The sequence below is a fragment of the Camponotus vicinus genome, unplaced genomic scaffold, assembly GCF_025532165.1.
Source record: "Camponotus vicinus isolate PSW18456_S1 unplaced genomic scaffold, iyCamVici1.0 SCAF_2, whole genome shotgun sequence".
Classification (NCBI taxonomy): Eukaryota; Metazoa; Arthropoda; class Insecta; order Hymenoptera; family Formicidae; genus Camponotus; species Camponotus vicinus.
In genome coordinates, this window is record NW_028141956.1 from 18,192,871 (window position 1) to 18,211,548 (window position 18,678).

Sequence of the window (18,678 nt, forward strand, 5' to 3'; positions counted from 1 at the left end):
CTAAGTATTTACCAAGAGCTGCTGTATTCTAATGTGTGGATGCTGCTTCCTTCCACTGGATGCCGTCTACCTCGGCGATGGCTCAGGAAGAGGGTTGCAGTCAAGCAATGAAGTCTCTCGGTGTGTAAGGATGATTCCTCTCTGCTGGAGACCGACTGCCTCGGCGAGGTCCCTGAAGAGAGGTCCGGAGCCGTTGGAGAATAAGTGGCAGGAGACCCAGATTATAAGCTCGAAGACACTTTATTTTAAAGTATACTTGAATATAATAAAATATAATATTTGGCGGCTCTGATGTATGGAGATGTCTTCTTGAGAGCGCTGAGTCAAATGCCAGTAGTTGTTAAGTGTTGAAAACGTTGGGCCAAATGCCAAGTTAACACTGTGAAAATCGTTGGGCCAAATGCGAGGAGGACCGCTCTGCACGGGTTTATATAGGCGTCGGTCCCTACTTTTCGTGCTGGGTCTGATGGTGGAGGATGTGCGCCTCAGGCGTGGGCGGCGCGATTGCTCATTGGCTCCCTTCTCCGGGCTGGTTGCGCGCGCCGCTGGTGCAAGCGTGGGGAAGATGCGCGCGCTGCTGGGCGTTGCCGCAGGAATTGGGCGTAACTTGAGTTGTAGGTGGCGCGACTCTTCTGATTTAGAGTGGGGGCGACGGAGCGGTCAGTATAGAATCGGCTATACTGGTACATTGTCTTTTGACATATAATTTTTATAATAATTATTTGACTATCAGAATTTCTTTGCAATTCACATGCATATATTTTCTAATGTAGAATTTTAAGCTCTAACTGTAGAAATGTCAACGGAGTTTCTAGCATGCTCCGTTCAAAAGTTCATTCTTTTCCTTTATGTATTATTATATAAAAATGCTTTTAAATATTATTAATAAATTCTGATATCATAATTATTATAATTACAATTCTTTTAACATCTGAAAATATATATATATATATATTTATGATTACGCAGTGGGATATAGATATATGTATATATATATATAACATATCTATATGAATATAATTATTGTTAACAAATTCTCGTTTTAGCATGCAATAATTTATTTTATATCGCGGTGGGATATAATTAAAAGAGTAATATAAATTAATTTTATTTCATGGCGCAATAAAGTATTGCGGCTATTTTATACATGCATATAATTAATTCACGGTGGAATAAAATAATGTAGATTAATTGTTTTTAATAAATTATTGCAGCTATTTCACGCGGTGTGATATAAGTGAACATAATTTTAATTTACGGCGGAATAAAGACTATTAATTAACTATTTCAACATGTTATGCAATAATTTTTATTCTCTGATTTTACTTTTAATATTTATAACCGTTAGGTTTTTGAATTAATAAATTAATAAAAATTATTGTATTTGCTTAATATTAATATTTAACAATAATTTCGTTTGTCTCTTAATAATAATTAACTATTTCATCATGTTGCATCATGTTGCGCAATAATATTCGAACGGAATATTCCAGAATATTCCGGAGCTTGGAATGCGGAGAGCTAGGCATTTCTGAGAATTGCGATCGATCGGCGCTTCTGAGAAATGCGTTGCATTTAACCTTGAGCACTTTTTAGCGACTTATAATATTGCATACGTAAAATCATATTTAAAACTTTAGTTATAAAATTAGTAATAGTGAAGTTTTCATAATTATGCATATATGTATCGTCTCAGCTTTTTGTGCTCTTTAAGTAAAAATTATAACGAGATTTATATCTATATTATTTTTTGAGTTAATAAGAAATCAAAGATTTTTGATATAGTTTATGCCTTAAAATAATGAGATATATGTATAGTCGGTGCTGAGACGTGTACAAATATATATATATATATGTATATATAACTTAATAAAGATCCTTTGAATTTTAGTTTTTAACTTTTTTTAGTATCAGGATAATATACCAATAAAAGAGGTATACTCTTGTATGTCGGTAAGGTTAGCAACATTATTATCTTCAATCGGTAAAGTAGGAAGCAACCTTATCTTCAGTCGGTAAAGTAGGAAATGACTTTATCTTCAGTTGGTAACGTCGGTAACTGTGTTATCATGTGTCGGTAACTTTTGTGTCGGTAACTTTTGCTCGGTCGGTAAGATAGAGAACTTCCTTATCAACCGTCGGTAATTTTTGTGCGGGTGACATTACCTGCTGTTGGTAAAGGAAATTACTTTACCATCCGTCGGTAATTTTTCTATCGGTAATTTTTATTCTGTCGGTAAAGTAGGAATTTATTTTATCGACTGTCGGTAACTTTTGTGTGGGTGATTTTGCCTATTGTCGGTAAAGTAGGTAATTTTTATGCGGACGATACTATATGTAGGTAAATACTTAAAGTTATTTCTATCATTCTTAAGTGAGGTTATGTTATGTATAGCTAGCTTCTTAACAACGAAAGATTATTTTCGGAGATATTGACAATAGTATATTGCGCGGCGGAATGATATTGATGTACTATAAGTATTGGTGATATTACATTGCGCGGTGAGATTTTATAATAAGAAATATTGGTGATAATAGATGGGGTTATGGAATTTTAATTAACAATATTAATTATATTAACAATAATATGTTACGCGGTGGGATTAAGATTTATATGTTCGTCGGTGGAATTACAGTTTAAATATTATAGAGGCAAATTTTGCGTGTTTAAATAAAAATAAAAATTTTGTTGCGGACGTAACAGGATTAATTCAAGGCTCATGAATTTAGAGACCTCGCAAAGAGAAGAAAGACATATTCCACGTGAAGAACGAACATTTTCTCAACCGACATCCCAACATTTTGACATCATGGATCAACCTTCTCCGATACGCCTTAAAGATGCTATCGACACAATACCTAAATTCGATGGCAACAAATGTCAGTTTTCCACTTCAGTAAAATTTGTGAACGCGCTCTCGATTTAATACCTGCATATCACGAATATCATTTAGTGCAGCTTATCATTAATAAGCTGCAAGGACATGCGTATTCTGCTATAGAAGGCGTAGAATGTCACACCGTCTTTGAGCTAACGAAACGGTTATAGCTCATCTTTGGTCCAAATAAGTCAGTTGATCAATACCGAGGAGAACTAGCTAACATATATATGAAACAAAATGAGAATATTTTCGATTATATAAGCAGAGTGCAGGAAATACGTACTGCAATTATAGATGGAGAATCTGATTTGGCCGGAAATATAGGAGAACGAAGCAAAGATGCCATTGAAGCAACCACCATGAATAGTTTCATCAACGGGCTTCCGCCTGACTTGTTAGTACGCGTAAAGCTTGAACATCCGAGAACCTTTGAGGAGAGCATTAGCACAGCCATACAATTATCTAAAACCATTGAAGCTGAGAATATTCGGAAGCGAACACTCTTCCGCCCGAATTTTCAACCCCGTGCTGATCTTCCTAACCACGCCGGCAATACATCTCGCCAAAATCCTACGGGCAATAACGCTAACAACCGCTCATCCCAACAACGGACATACAACTTCACAACCACCCTTTACTGCATCGCCAGTTAAATTAACAACTGCCGGACAGCCTCAACAAAATTATCAGACTAAAATCTGTCGCTATTGTAAAACTCCTGGACATCTCATAGAGGAATGCCGAAAGCTCGCCTACAAAAGAACCTTGGAAGCAACCCAACCCGGTACTTCGGGAAACGCGCAAGGTGTTCCGCTGAGAACCGACGTCCGCCGGAACGACCTGCAACCAGGACGTCCGACTTACCACATTCAAGAGGAAGTCAATGTGATAACACCACAAGAAACTCTCGCACAAACCTCCGAATCTGCCAAATAAATGACAAACAACAATCTACGGAATTGCCCACAGTAACGTTATTTTCTCCAGATCTAATAACAAATTGCAAATTCATGATTGATTCTGGATCTGGATTGAACCTCATTAAACAAAAATGCTTAAATCCGCACGTTACTCTCGACAAATCTAATCCTCTAGCTTTACAAGGAATCGCCTCTGAAACTATCGTTACATTGGGAGCTGTTTCCATATCTATTCTCGGAAAACTGTCCGAATTTTACGTCATATCTGACTCAATAGCATTTTCACAAGATGGAATTCTAGGCAATAAGTTCCTGAGGGAACAGGCCGTCATAGTAAACTACAAGGATAATTTTATGCAGTATGAGGATACGAAAATTCCTTTTACGAATTCAAATGCAATACGTCTTAAGGAAAGGGCCGTAACTCCCTGTTCTTTTTATATCTCTAATCCAGAAAGGCAAATCGGATACGTACATCGCCACACGCCTGCCAAAGGCATATATTTCGGAGAGGCCATCGTTGTTAACAATAATGGAAAAGCTTATATGCCCATATTTAATACTTCCGAGGAAGAATTAATCTTTAACATTCCAACTGTCGAATTACAAGAATACGATACTTGTGAGACAAGTAATGACCCCACCGGAACCCAAGGGCTTCCCAGGGGATTAATCAGAACTTCTAACTCCAACAATCTCGCTGGACTAGACGAACCCCGAATGGAGCTCGTCAAAGCCATAGATAATCCCATTTATTTTAACCAGGCATTACCAACACCAACAGATAGAACTATTGATGTCATAAATCTTCTACGTCTTGAACATCTGAATTCCGAGGAGTCAGAAAATGTTCGACTACTAGTTTTCAAACACTCCGATAGATTTCACTTACCCGGTGAACATCTTCAAGCGACAAACGCCGCTCAGCATTCTATTCCTACTATTAACGAAATGCCTGTCCACACGAAACAATATAGATTCCCCCTGTACATAAGGAAGAAATTAATAGACAAGTAAATGAATTACTGTCCTCAAATTTAATTGAACCTTCTACCTCTCCTTACAACTCTCCTTTATGGATAGTTCCGAAAAAGCCAGATTCCTTAGGGAATAAAAGATGGCGAATGGTTATCGACTATCGAAACCTTAATGAAAAAACGATAGGCGATGCCTATCCTCTTCCGAACATAACGGACATATTGGATCAACTCGGATCTGCTAAATATTTTTCGGTACTGGACCTAGCTTCCGGTTTCCATCAAATACCTATAGCATCAAAAGACGCTCATAAAACTGCTTTCTCTACACCTTACGGACATTACCAATTCAAAAGGATGCCATTTGGATTAAAAAATGCTCCTGCAACTTTTCAAAGGTTGATGGATAACGTTCTATCCGGACTTCAGGGAAATGAACTATTTGTTTATATGGATGATATTGTCGTCTATGCACGATCATTGCAAGAACACGAAAGCAAGTTCGAAAAATTAATGCAGAGATTAAGAGCTGCAAATTTAAAATTACAACCAGATAAATGCGAATTTTTACGACGTGAAGTTATGTATCTAGGACATATAATTGGATCCGATGGAGTCAAACCTGACCCCGCTAAGGTAAAAGCTATAATGAATTTCCCTACTCCGAAGAATCCGAAAAACATCAAACAATTCCTAGGACTAGCCGGATATTATAGAAGATTTATTCCCAATTTTTCCAAAGTCGCTAAACCATTAACCGACCTCTTAAAAAAGGATAAGAAATTTGAATGGACGGCAAAGCAAACAGAAGCCTTCGATATTCTAAGAAATTCACTATGTTCCGAGCCTATTTTACAATACCCCGACTTTACTAGACCATTCGTTTTAACTACCGACGCATCTGGATATGCGGTTGGAGGAGTGCTCAGTCAGGGAATAATAGGGAAAGATTTACCCGTTGCTTACACCTCTCGTATTTTAAATCCCGCCGAGCAAAATTATTCAACCATAGAGAAAGAATGTTTAGCCATCATTTATTGCGTAAATCACTTTAGGCCATATTTATACGGAAGAACTTTCATTATTGTAACAGATCATAAACCACTAGTATGGTTGCATTCCATCAAAGATCCCTCATCAAGACTATGGAAATGGAGAACTAAAATATCAGAATATCAATATGAAATACGCTACAAAAAGGGAACCTTGAATCATAACGCTGATGCCTTATCTAGGAATCCACCCGTTAACATGGCTATTCCACTATTCCTCATCGATGAAGGGGAATACTCATCTGATGAATCAATATTTTCATATAGACCTCAAAGACCACAGGGAAAATCTAATACACCAGAAGGTCAGAATGCAAGATCTAATCAGGAAGACCTGGGAATCCATCAAAAATCCGCTGAGATCTCGGCTCCCCCAGAGCGCCAACCAACAGAGAATTATCAAAATCATTCCACCGAACGAGAAGATGATGACGATGGAGTTACCATTGAGGAAGTCTCAGACTCCGAAGAAGACTCTGATTATACGGAGATATTAGACTCTGATGTCGTACCTCACCAACAACAACCCCCTGAACCTCCACCATGGAGTCGTGCTCAAATACGGGAAGTCAGAGATAATCTGCTGAAACAAAAGGACAACCATGTAATATTCATTTATCTAAACGGAACACCTTATGATAACGGGGCAAAGCTATATCATGAAGCTGAATTATTTCCCAAATACGAGGGACTAACCTACGAAAGAGCCAGAGTATGTACCGTGAAAACCAACACGCTAATCGCTCTTCCTATTAAACAAAACAATCGTACTCTCATTGAAGCGCAAACTCTAAAAAATTGCCTGCGTTCTCTCGTAGATGTAATTCACGAACTCGACCTTTCTTCGATAAGTCTCAGCAAGACCGAACGCTTCGACGATTTACCATTGTCATACATATTCAACCAAATTAAAAGATACCTGCAAGAACTACCGGTTAATATAACCATATGCTTAAATTTAATCCAGACACCCGAAATCGAAAAACGTCAATCTTTAATTCTAGAAAATCACGTCTCAGCCCACGGCGGACATAAAGGCGTAACTAAGACCTATAATCGGATCAGAACACGCTATTGCTGGAAAACAATGAAGAAAGACATTCAAGATTTTATCAGAATCTGCCGAGAATGTCAATTAAAGAAATTAACAAGAGTAAAGACCAAGCAACCCATGGTCATTACCGATACGCCTGGGATAGCCTTTGATAAAGTCTCTTTGGACATTATGGGACCTCTGCCCATCACGGAGAACAATCATCAATACATACTAACCATGCAAGATTTATTGACGAAATATTCTGTTGCCTCACCTTTACAAGAAGCCACTTCTTTAACAATAGCTGATACTTTCACAAAAGACTTCATTTGTATATATGGAGCACCGCGCGCCATATTAACGGACCAAGGAACTAACTTTTTGTCAGCATTAATGCGACAATTAACGAAAAGATTTAATATACAACATTTTAAAACTACAGCTTATCATCCTCAATCAAATGGATCACTAGAACGTTCACATCATGTGTTAACGGAATATTTAAAGACACAAATTGATAGAGAAGATAACTGGGACAAATATATCAAACTAGCAATGTTCTCATACAACACCAGCGTGCACGAAGGCACCAAATATTCACCTTATGAACTGGTTTTTGGGCGAATAGCTCGATTACCTTCCGCGCATCCTATTATCGAAGAAAATATTGAACCTACTTATCACGAATATATTACGAATCTATTTAATAAAATAAGAGATCTACAAATCCAAGCTCAGCTAAATCTTATACGTGCCAAGGAAAAGAGCAAGACATACTACGATCGCCATCTAAATCCGCAACAACTCCAAATAGGAATGCACGTGTTTTTATTAAAAGAACCGCGAAAGGGAAAGTTCGCCGACCAATACACAGGACCACATGAAGTACTCGAATTATTATCCCCTAGTAATATTAAACTTAGAGTTGGAAACCAAAATCGTATCGTTCACATAGATAAAATAAAAATGTCCCACCGTCAGCAAGGATGAAATAATAATTTAAATAATTCTGTTACAGATGCTCTGGCATAGGCAGCCAGTCCAGCCCAGACCGGATTCATCGCTCCTGTATCAAGTAAAACAGTCGTTCCTATTCGCTCATTGTGCACACGTAGTAGGAGCCATCTGTTTGAATGACGACACTAATTTGTGCAGCAACTGTTACTCTCGGATTCGCACACAAATCGTCCAAAACCAGTATCGACGTCTTAGGAGACATTTCTTCATAAACAGCCACGTCGCTAGAGACGAATGCTACTCTACCTGTGGTGCTACAGTAATAAAGACTAGATCCATAGACAATTGCATCTCGTGCATCCTAACTGCGAGTGAGTTGTTACGTCTCCTCAATAGTACTTCGACTCATGTCGACGATTTTAAATATCCTTTAGTTCTTAATGTATATGATAGAACCCCTATGTCATAAGGCATGTCTTTTATTAACACGGTATGCTGTATTAAAATTAGAGGATACCGTGATCCCATTCTGAATATCTACTTCTGTGAACTTTGTTATCAAGGTGTACAATCTTCTTCACTGAGATCTCAACTTCCTCTATTATCTTCTCATTTCTTTTCTCTGGGACCACGTTGAACCCCACTGTATCAACTGTCTTCGAACTCTTACTACTCTGAGACCTTTGCATGAGTGCTCTATCTGTATTAGGAACATCATTGAACTTTTGTTTATACTACCTCTGTGTAATAATGCTTAATAATGTCTCAAACACCCCCCAATGCTGTGTGTATTAAATTACATGGGTATCTTCACTTGCACAACCATAGCCACTATTGTTGCGCCTGCTATTGTATGCTGCATACTACTTGTAACTCTCTATTTTTCCTCCCAGTGGATTCTCACATATCTGTTGCCCCACATCCCTACAGAACTATCTGCTCATATTGTCAGCTACCCATAACCATAATAAGACCTTTAGCTAGTTGTTCTGTCTGCACACGAAACATTGCCGAAATATTTAGAGCCACTAATTCTTCCAATCTTGCTATTAGTGAGAATGAAAGTACAAATTAAGACCCTTTAAATTAAAATGCAACCTATTGAGTACACTGATACCTTATCCCATGTAATACACGAAGAATTTAACGGATATATTTCTTCAAGACATAATCTGTATTACTGCGTCTCATGCAAATCACAAGCAGACCATGAACTTTACTGTATAAATTACCATAGTATATCTGAATCCTTCCCCGACATCACGGTGTCTAAATGTTGCATATGTGCTCGCAATGTGTCTAGTGTAACTCCTATAATAGATTGTAGGAGATGTTTCTTATATTATTTGGAAGGAGAACGTATACGAGAATCTCGCAGAATATCTGATTAAATGGATTTCCTGCCAAATGTAATACCCGAAGAAGACCTAGACGCATTGTCCCACTTGTTACATGTCGAATTAGAAGGATATATCTGCTCCCATAATGATCGGTATTACTGTCGTTCATGTGAAATGTTCGAAACTAGAGAACTTCAACCCATAATATACCACATTGTTACATATTTTCCTCCAGCTTCTTTGTATGGCTTTAGATGTCATATGTGTAATTTATTACTATCTCTCATTACTCCCCTGTCGGACTGCAGGAGATGTTTTCTATATCATTTACAAGGAGAACAAGCTCAAGAATTTCGATTAAACAGAAATTGTTGATTAAACCATAATGAGCAACGTAAATAATTCGTCTTGCAATCACGACATCCATAACCTGTTACCATGCTTCCCAAATATCTGCAAAGCAGAATGTAAAAAAATAATATTCTATAAGAAATATACTAAGAAGAACCATAACCCGGTTCGTATATGTTGTGCATGTTGCAAAATTCGTCAATTTCGAGTTAAACCTGACCTGATAGTATGCCACTGGGTAACTTCCGGTGAAATAATTTTCTCTAAATGTGAATATTGTCTAGCTCCTCTAGATACCACTCGCTCTATCTTTCAATGTTCTGAATGCATATTTTCCTACTTTGAAAGGGCAATATATGAAAGGAACCATGGAAGAAACATAAATAATCTAACTGCTTTTGCTTTTTGCAGGACTTACCAACAAGGGGTATACGCTTAAAAAATGTGTCCGCCATTAAAATCCAAAACACCCATCCATCCGCTTTTAAAGGACTCATTTTTTAATAGTTTTCGCGTAAACTGTGTCATTATATTAACTCACGATATTCTAAGTGACTCAAACTCTTACCTCATCTGTACAAATTGCTATAACCCCACAATTTATAACAAAGTTCTTACAAGATACTCTCATACATTCCAATATGGCTCAGTGCCCTTGCAAAAATGTCGTATTTGCGGCCAAAATTGTTATAAAAGCCGACCAATTATCAAATGTATGAAATGCGTTAAAGCTTATTACCAATTTACCTCATTTATAAAGAAAAAGGAAGAAAATACTTACAAACAGCTAGTCGGTATATCAGTAGACTCTTCCACATTAAAAATAGAATATGGAATGGCCGAAATAAGTACTGACCCAAACGACCCGGAAGTCTTGGAAGAAATAATTTCTTCTTAAATATCAGTCCTTGTTTTGATACCTAAAATATATAAAAATTATTGTAATATAATCAGTATATACTTATTCAGATGCCTCATTTATTGTATCTCTAGTTAACACAGGCATCCACAAATTATAACCATTAATTATAGTTACACACATATATATATATACGTGCATAGTAATAATAACAAATATATATATATATATATATATATATATATAAAGAAAGAAAAACATAAAAAATACATAATAATAAATAGATATACATAAAACATAATATAATATAATTACGAACAAAATATATATATATATATATATATATATATATATATATATATATTAAATACAATGCTATAAAGATACCTATTATGTATTCAATTTTTAAATATAGAATTTTTTTTTCTTGCATGGAAATATATACACTTATATATATATGTCTATCCATTTATACTATAATCACAATTATACAATTATACTATAATCACAATATGCTAAGCGACAATTATACTATAATCACAATATGCTAAGCGACAATTATTCACTATTAAATATCCATAAAATTGTATTGATCATTCAAGTAATCATATAACATAATATATATATGTCCACATATACTGAAATCATCATTATTTCAGACCATGACACCTTTAGTCCTAATAACCTTCTTATGCGAAACCGCTGCTCTTATCGGATTCGATTGCGAAGGACAACACCTCAATATCACCGCTGTCTCTTTACTTGATGTTGGCGAATGTGACTTGAACATACGAACATACGAAAACCCAATACCACCGATGTTCATATTCAACTATTGCAATTGTCCGACTACAGCTATACGGAAGTCATACAATGTAAAGTGGAAATATCCAGGAATATATACCATTGCGGCATGCATTCACATATCTCTGCTGTTCATAATGGAAGAGCCGATTATGTACACGAGACTGGATACACCCAATGTTTGAGAATGTTTCAAGACGGAACCATCAAACTCGGAGACAACAATCTTGTCGCCGGCATAAAAGCAAATCAGACGACCTATCGGAGTATCACTCTTGTAGGCCGTATACAAGTCGATGGATACTGCAAAGGAGCACAATACAATGATCCATACGGAACATGGGACGACGTAGTCGTCCAAGCAGCTGTAAAAATATCATTAAGATCTTCCTATGTTCCCATACAGTTAAACACTGGGAAGATCAAATTAAAATCTGGAACAATATGTGATCTCATTGACAGCTTTTGTCTAGACGCTGACGATGGGCATACTTATTGGAAACCAATACCCACTACAACTTGCAATTTCCAACAATACGATGTTCTTTACGAAGGACCTACAAATAAAATTTCCGAAGATCACTCTGATGTCAACGCTCCAGTCATCTACAGCCTGGTAACTCAAGAAATCACCTTCGCTTTGATGAAAACTACAGAATTGCCTCTATGCGGATACACTCTCTTACGCACCGAGCATCCGAAATTATTTATCCTGGTAGCAAAACCAGGAAATACCTTCGCTAATCGAGGAATCATCCCAGTCAACAATCTTGACATCTTTACATACATGAACTCCAAGTTCGTGTATACAGGGCGATCCTGAAAAACGATCCGTCTATAAAATGACATATTCCTGACACCATTCTAAGACAATTTTTCCTTTACCAAAATTTGATTTGAAGCGTAGTTTTTGAATTATGAGCAAAAATAGTTAGTAAATCACGCGTCGAGTACAGAAGGCAGGCAGGAGCGGCGCGGCGTGCCGCGAGCGCGGGCGCAGCTGACCGCCCGACGGGTGATTATCACCGCATGAGTCGCTAACTATTTTATCTTATAACATAAAATTATGCTTTAAATAAAATTTTGGTAAAGAAGAAAATGTCTTAGAATTACGTCAGAAATACGTGTTGCTTAAAATAACGTTATTTTAATAATGAAAAGTTGTTCCGGATCGCCGGCCGTCCGACGTTGCAATCAGCTGATTGCTACACGCGATGTGTGTATGGCGGAGTGTGTGCGTAAGAGAGAGAGAGAAAGAGAGAGAAAGAGGGAGAGAGGGAGGGTAGGAGGGACAGACATTCATACACACGCACGCACTTTTTTTCTCGCTCTCTTTCTCTCTTTTACGCAACACTCATACACTCTCTCATTCAGTCTCACTCACACTCTCTCGGTCACTCACTCACTCACTCACCTGCTTACTCACTTGCTCATTCACCTTGTAGCAGCGTAGCGAATCTTCATGCTATGTATTGTTGTATCTGCTGCACGGTTATGATTGCTAGAGATGCGCGACACATTGAAATTTTTTCGATTATTAGTCTCACACTCGATTGACACAATACAGATTACGCGATAACGAGTTTACTGTTTATTCACTCACTATTGATTTATCGATACCAAAAATTACTTTCAAAGAAACGCGAATGCAAACAGCACATGACTCGACGCGAAGCGACGGACCGCGGAGACTGCGCGACCACAAGAGTTATGTTGCCAGAAACGCGACACGCGACATCTAACAAACGACTTGCGCGTGGCGCGTGATTGACGCGAGATAAGACGAACGATCGGCTAAAACCTTCGCATTGCGAATGCGGTAGAAAACATGAAACGTATAATGACATACTTACAAAATTAATTATTTATTATAAATAATAACTATTAATAATTTCAAATTATAATAAATAATTATTATTTTAAAAAGCATGTGTTATACGTTATTACGTTTTCGAAATTATTGCATTCACGATGCGAAGATTTAAGTCAATCGCAAGAATAATGTAATTAAAATTACATTTGGAAAAATTTATTTTTATTCTGCTCACAATGAAATGTTCCAACGTGAAAATGTATTGGTCGCTCTGAAAAGAGCGGATTGACTAAAAAAAATTTTAAAGCAGATGCTCAAAATGCCCGCCATCCATCCTAATGCAAGCTCTCATGCGTTTTAATAAGTTTCTTTCGACGTTTTCCATTATTTCTTCGTCAATATTCCAAATAGCGAATCGTAATCTTGTCTCCAGATCTTCAATATCTTCGGGAAGCGTTTTATAAATTACTTCCTTGCAGTATCCCCATAAGAAAAAATCTAGAGGATTGAGATCCGGAGATCTTGCGGGCCAACGTATCGGGCCGTACCGACCCATCCAGCGTCCGGGAAAATTCTCGTTTAAGTAATTCGTAACGATCCTGGCGTTGTGTGGCCCAGCACCGTCTTGTTGGAAGATAATATCGTTTCTTTCAAATAATGGCACATCTTCTAAGAAATGTGGTAGATTTTCTGTTAATAAATCGACGTAGATTCTTCCAGTTAAAATATCTGGAAGAATAACTGGACCAAGTATTTCAGTGCCCATTATTCCAGCCCATACATTAATCTTCCAACGAGTTTGAAAATTTCGAAATCGCGTGACTCTGGGATTTTCTTCGCTCCAAAAGTGCATATTATGCACATTAAAAATTCCTTCTTGTGTGAATAGCGATTCATCGCTGAATATCACACGAGAGGAATATCTGGGATCTCGATCGACGTTTCGCAGAAAATTTTCGCAAAACGTTCGTCTTGCAGGGTAATCTGCTGGTCGTAAATGCTGCACGCGTGTATAATGAAACGCGTGCAACTTTTCTTCTTTTAATATTCTTTGTACGGTTGTATAGGATAAATCGTGTTCTCGAGCAACTACCCGAATACTTGTTTCGGGATTATCCTCAAAAGTACGTATAACTCTCTCCGTGTTCCGTACATTTCTAACATCGCGATTTCTCCCAGCGTCGTGTTTGTTCGGCAGGACACTGCCAGTATCATACAGTCTTTGAGCTGCTCTAAGTATGACGCGACCCGATGGATGTCTTCGGTTTGGATATAATTCGGCGTATCTTCTTGCAGCAGGGTTTTGCTGCCCGTGACACTCGCCAAGTGCCATCAGCATGTCATAATATTCTTGACTTGTGTACGCTGCCATATCTTCTTCGCGCTTATTGATAATCGCTGATAATCGCAGGCTTATTGATTGCATCATCGATCGTGCGTCTAATTTATACGATCTTCGCTGGGGGTCTATGCCCCTCCTCGCCTCCCGCGACCAATCGCGAATGTAGCGGACGCTAATTAGTGATTGGTCGCGGGAGGCGAGGAGGGGCATAGACCCCCAGCGAAGATCGTATAAATTAGACGCACGATCGATGATGCAATCAATAAGCCTGCGATTATCAAGACGAACGTTTTGCGAAAATTTTCTGCGAAACGTCGATCGAGATCCCAGATATTCCTCTCGTGTGATATTCAGCGATGAATCGCTATTCACACAAGAAGGAATTTTTAATGTGCATAATATGCACTTTTGGAGCGAAGAAAATCCCAGAGTCACGCGATTTCGAAATTTTCAAACTCGTTGGAAGATTAATGTATGGGCTGGAATAATGGGCACTGAAATACTTGGTCCAGTTATTCTTCCAGATATTTTAACTGGAAGAATCTACGTCGATTTATTAACAGAAAATCTACCACATTTCTTAGAAGATGTGCCATTATTTGAAAGAAACGATATTATCTTCCAACAAGACGGTGCTGGGCCACACAACGCCAGGATCGTTACGAATTACTTAAACGAGAATTTTCCCGGACGCTGGATGGGTCGGTACGGCCCGATACGTTGGCCCGCAAGATCTCCGGATCTCAATCCTCTAGATTTTTTCTTATGGGGATACTGCAAGGAAGTAATTTATAAAACGCTTCCCGAAGATATTGAAGATCTGGAGACAAGATTACGATTCGCTATTTGGAATATTGACGAAGAAATAATGGAAAACGTCGAAAGAAACTTATTAAAACGCATGAGAGCTTGCATTAGGATGGATGGCGGGCATTTTGAGCATCTGCTTTAAAATTTTTTTTAGTCAATCCGCTCTTTTCAGAGCGACCAATACATTTTCACGTTGGAACATTTCATTGTGAGCAGAATAAAAATAAATTTTTCCAAATGTAATTTTAATTACATTATTCTTGCGATTGACTTAAATCTTCGCATCGTGAATGCAATAATTTCGAAAACGTAATAACGTATAACACATGCTTTTTAAAATAATAATTATTTATTATAATTTGAAATTATTAATAGTTATTATTTATAATAAATAATTAATTTTGTAAGTATGTCATTATACGTTTCATGTTTTCTACCGCATTCGCAATGCGAAGGTTTTAGCCGATCGTTCGTCTTATCTCGCGTCAATCACGCGCCACGCGCAAGTCGTTTGTTAGATGTCGCGTGTCGCGTTTCTGGCAACATAACTCTTGTGGTCGCGCAGTCTCCGCGGTCCGTCGCTTCGCGTCGAGTCATGTGCTGTTTGCATTCGCGTTTCTTTGAAAGTAATTTTTGGTATCGATAAATCAATAGTGAGTGAATAAACAGTAAACTCGTTATCGCGTAATCTGTATTGTGTCAATCGAGTGTGAGACTAATAATCGAAAAAATTTCAATGTGTCGCGCATCTCTAGCAATCATAACCGTGCAGCAGATACAACAATACATAGCATGAAGATTCGCTACGCTGCTACAAGGTGAATGAGCAAGTGAGTAAGCAGGTGAGTGAGTGAGTGAGTGACCGAGAGAGTGTGAGTGAGACTGAATGAGAGAGTGTATGAGTGTTGCGTAAAAGAGAGAAAGAGAGCGAGAAAAAAAGTGCGTGCGTGTGTATGAATGTCTGTCCCTCCTACCCTCCCTCTCTCCCTCTTTCTCTCTCTTTCTCTCTCTCTCTTACGCACACACTCCGCCATACACACATCGCGTGTAGCAATCAGCTGATTGCAACGTCGGACGGCCGGCGATCCGGAACAACTTTTCATTATTAAAATAACGTTATTTTAAGCAACACGTATTTCTGACGTAATTCTAAGACATTTTCTTCTTTACCAAAATTTTATTTAAAGCATAATTTTATGTTATAAGATAAAATAGTTAGCGACTCATGCGGTGATAATCACCCGTCGGGCGGTCAGCTGCGCCCGCGCTCGCGGCACGCCGCGCCGCTCCTGCCTGCCTTCTGTACTCGACGCGTGATTTACTAACTATTTTTGCTCATAATTCAAAAACTACGCTTCAAATCAAATTTTGGTAAAGGAAAAATTGTCTTAGAATGGTGTCAGGAATATGTCATTTTATAGACGGATCGTTTTTCAGGATCGCCCTGTATAGAAAAACACGTCAAACAACAGATGACTTCTCTTTACAATAATGTCATCTTGCAAAAATGTGAACTGGAAAGACAAGTGATTACCAATGCCTTATCTTTCGCTACACTCCAACCAGATGAATTTGCCTATCGATTAATGAAAGGACCAGGATATATGGCTGTTACCACAGGAGAAGCTGTACAAATAGTCAAATGTATCCCTGTTGAAGTAATGGTCAGAAAAACGGAAGAATGTTATGCTGAACTTCCTGTCACGGTGCGCAATCATTCTCTCTTTCTTACACCCAAGTCAAGAATCATCACCAAAATTGGTAACGAAAGAGAATGCAGTGTAGAACTTCCTACGCTGTACAGAATCGAGGACACATGGGTCCAACTCACCCCTAGTATCCAAGTTAGACAGCTACCACCTCAACAGCTAAAACCTATGGCTGCTCTAACCTGGAGATACCTCACTCCAGGATCCTTAGCTACCAGTGGAATCTACTCCGAAAAGGACATAGAAAAGCTAAGAAATCATATTATGTTCCCAGCCGAAAAGCCAGCTTTACTCAATGCCGTTGCTAGAGGACTAACTGGCCACTCCATGAACACTGAAGGAATCTCAGTATATAATTTGCTGGATGAAAATTCTCTAAATAAAATTGTCGAAAGCACAGCCTCACGGATCTGGAAAGGATTCATAAACTTTGGATCAGCCACAGCAGGACTTGTCGGAATCTTCATGATCATCCGCTTAGTCAAGCTTGTTATCGACACGGTCATCCATTGATACGCTCTCCATACTGTATATGGTTGCAGCCTTCATTTAATCGGAGCCCTATGGAGCTCTCTTGCAAACTTGCTACTCCATCTGGCACGAGAATCTTCTAAGAAATCTGGAGACGATAACCGAGACGATCAATCACCTGGCAGGGGAACGAATATTCAAACCTCCAACATCGATCCCACTGCGCCTCCGGAAGTAATCACTCAACAACCTCCTCCAGCCAAACCTCCAAGGACGATGAGACCTTGCCACGAGGAAAACGCCAAAAACGTAAATATGCCTACATCATATACAAACTTAAGAGACCGCTTAAACACTCTAAATGAAGATATCTAATCTCCCTAGACCAAAATCCTCTGAAAACAATCGGATTTTGTTTTTATTAGGGGGGAGGTGTTACGTCCCGCAACAAAAATTTTAAATAGTACTTTGTAGTATAACATCAAGAATTTTTCATCTTATATAATTTTTTAAATGTTACATATATTCACTATAAATTCATATCACTATATATATTATATGTAATTAGCCGATATTCATATTATCTAGTTATCCTATATAACTAAAATGCTAGTAAACTACCAGTGCTAACTGAATAGCTGGATTTACAGAAATATGTTAATCGAATAAAATTAATATATTTCAACTTTATTCGGGAAAGAAATAGATTCGAAATCGTGTTATTAAAATTATTTTGAATAATGCAAACTGTATTAAAGGTGTTCGCGACAAAATTCATATAAATCATTATATGAATGTTAGCAGAAAATTTATCCTTTCAAATATCTATTAATATATATATATGTAACCAAAAATCTAGGAAAATATACTATATTACACCTGCAGTAATCGTGCATGCAAAATAATTATACACTTTAAATTAATTACAGAAAAGTGAACATAACTGTTATATAAAACACTATAATAATTAATTCCTTTTTAAATTCAAGTAATTTATATTGTTAGAGCAAAAATATCGTAAGGGAAAATACGTTCATATAAGTACCTATACTTACTACACTGTAAAATTCCATAAAATTCCCTTTACAATAATATACGGAAATAGTTATGGACCAACCAAGCCTCATAAAACATAACCCTTCTCCTGGAAATTATAAAATAATATTAGAAACAATTTATTTAAAGACTAAGTAAAAACACTTTTAATTATAAAACAATACTTACCTAAAATCTTTTAACGATTGATCTTATTGCCCTATACGGATCACTTCGATGGACGATGTAACTGGACTGCCGTAAGTGGGATTACCCTTTTAAAAAAAAGGTAAAAAAAGGTGCTAAGTCCGCGTAAAAAA

The 18,678-nt window shown here is 37.6% G+C and overlaps 1 pseudogene; it reads left to right on the forward strand.

The window, feature by feature from the left end:
* Positions 1 to 11,365: 11,365 nt before the first annotated feature.
* On the forward strand, positions 11,366 to 17,698 carry LOC145966502 (uncharacterized; annotated as a pseudogene).
* Positions 17,699 to 18,678: the final 980 nt, after the last annotated feature.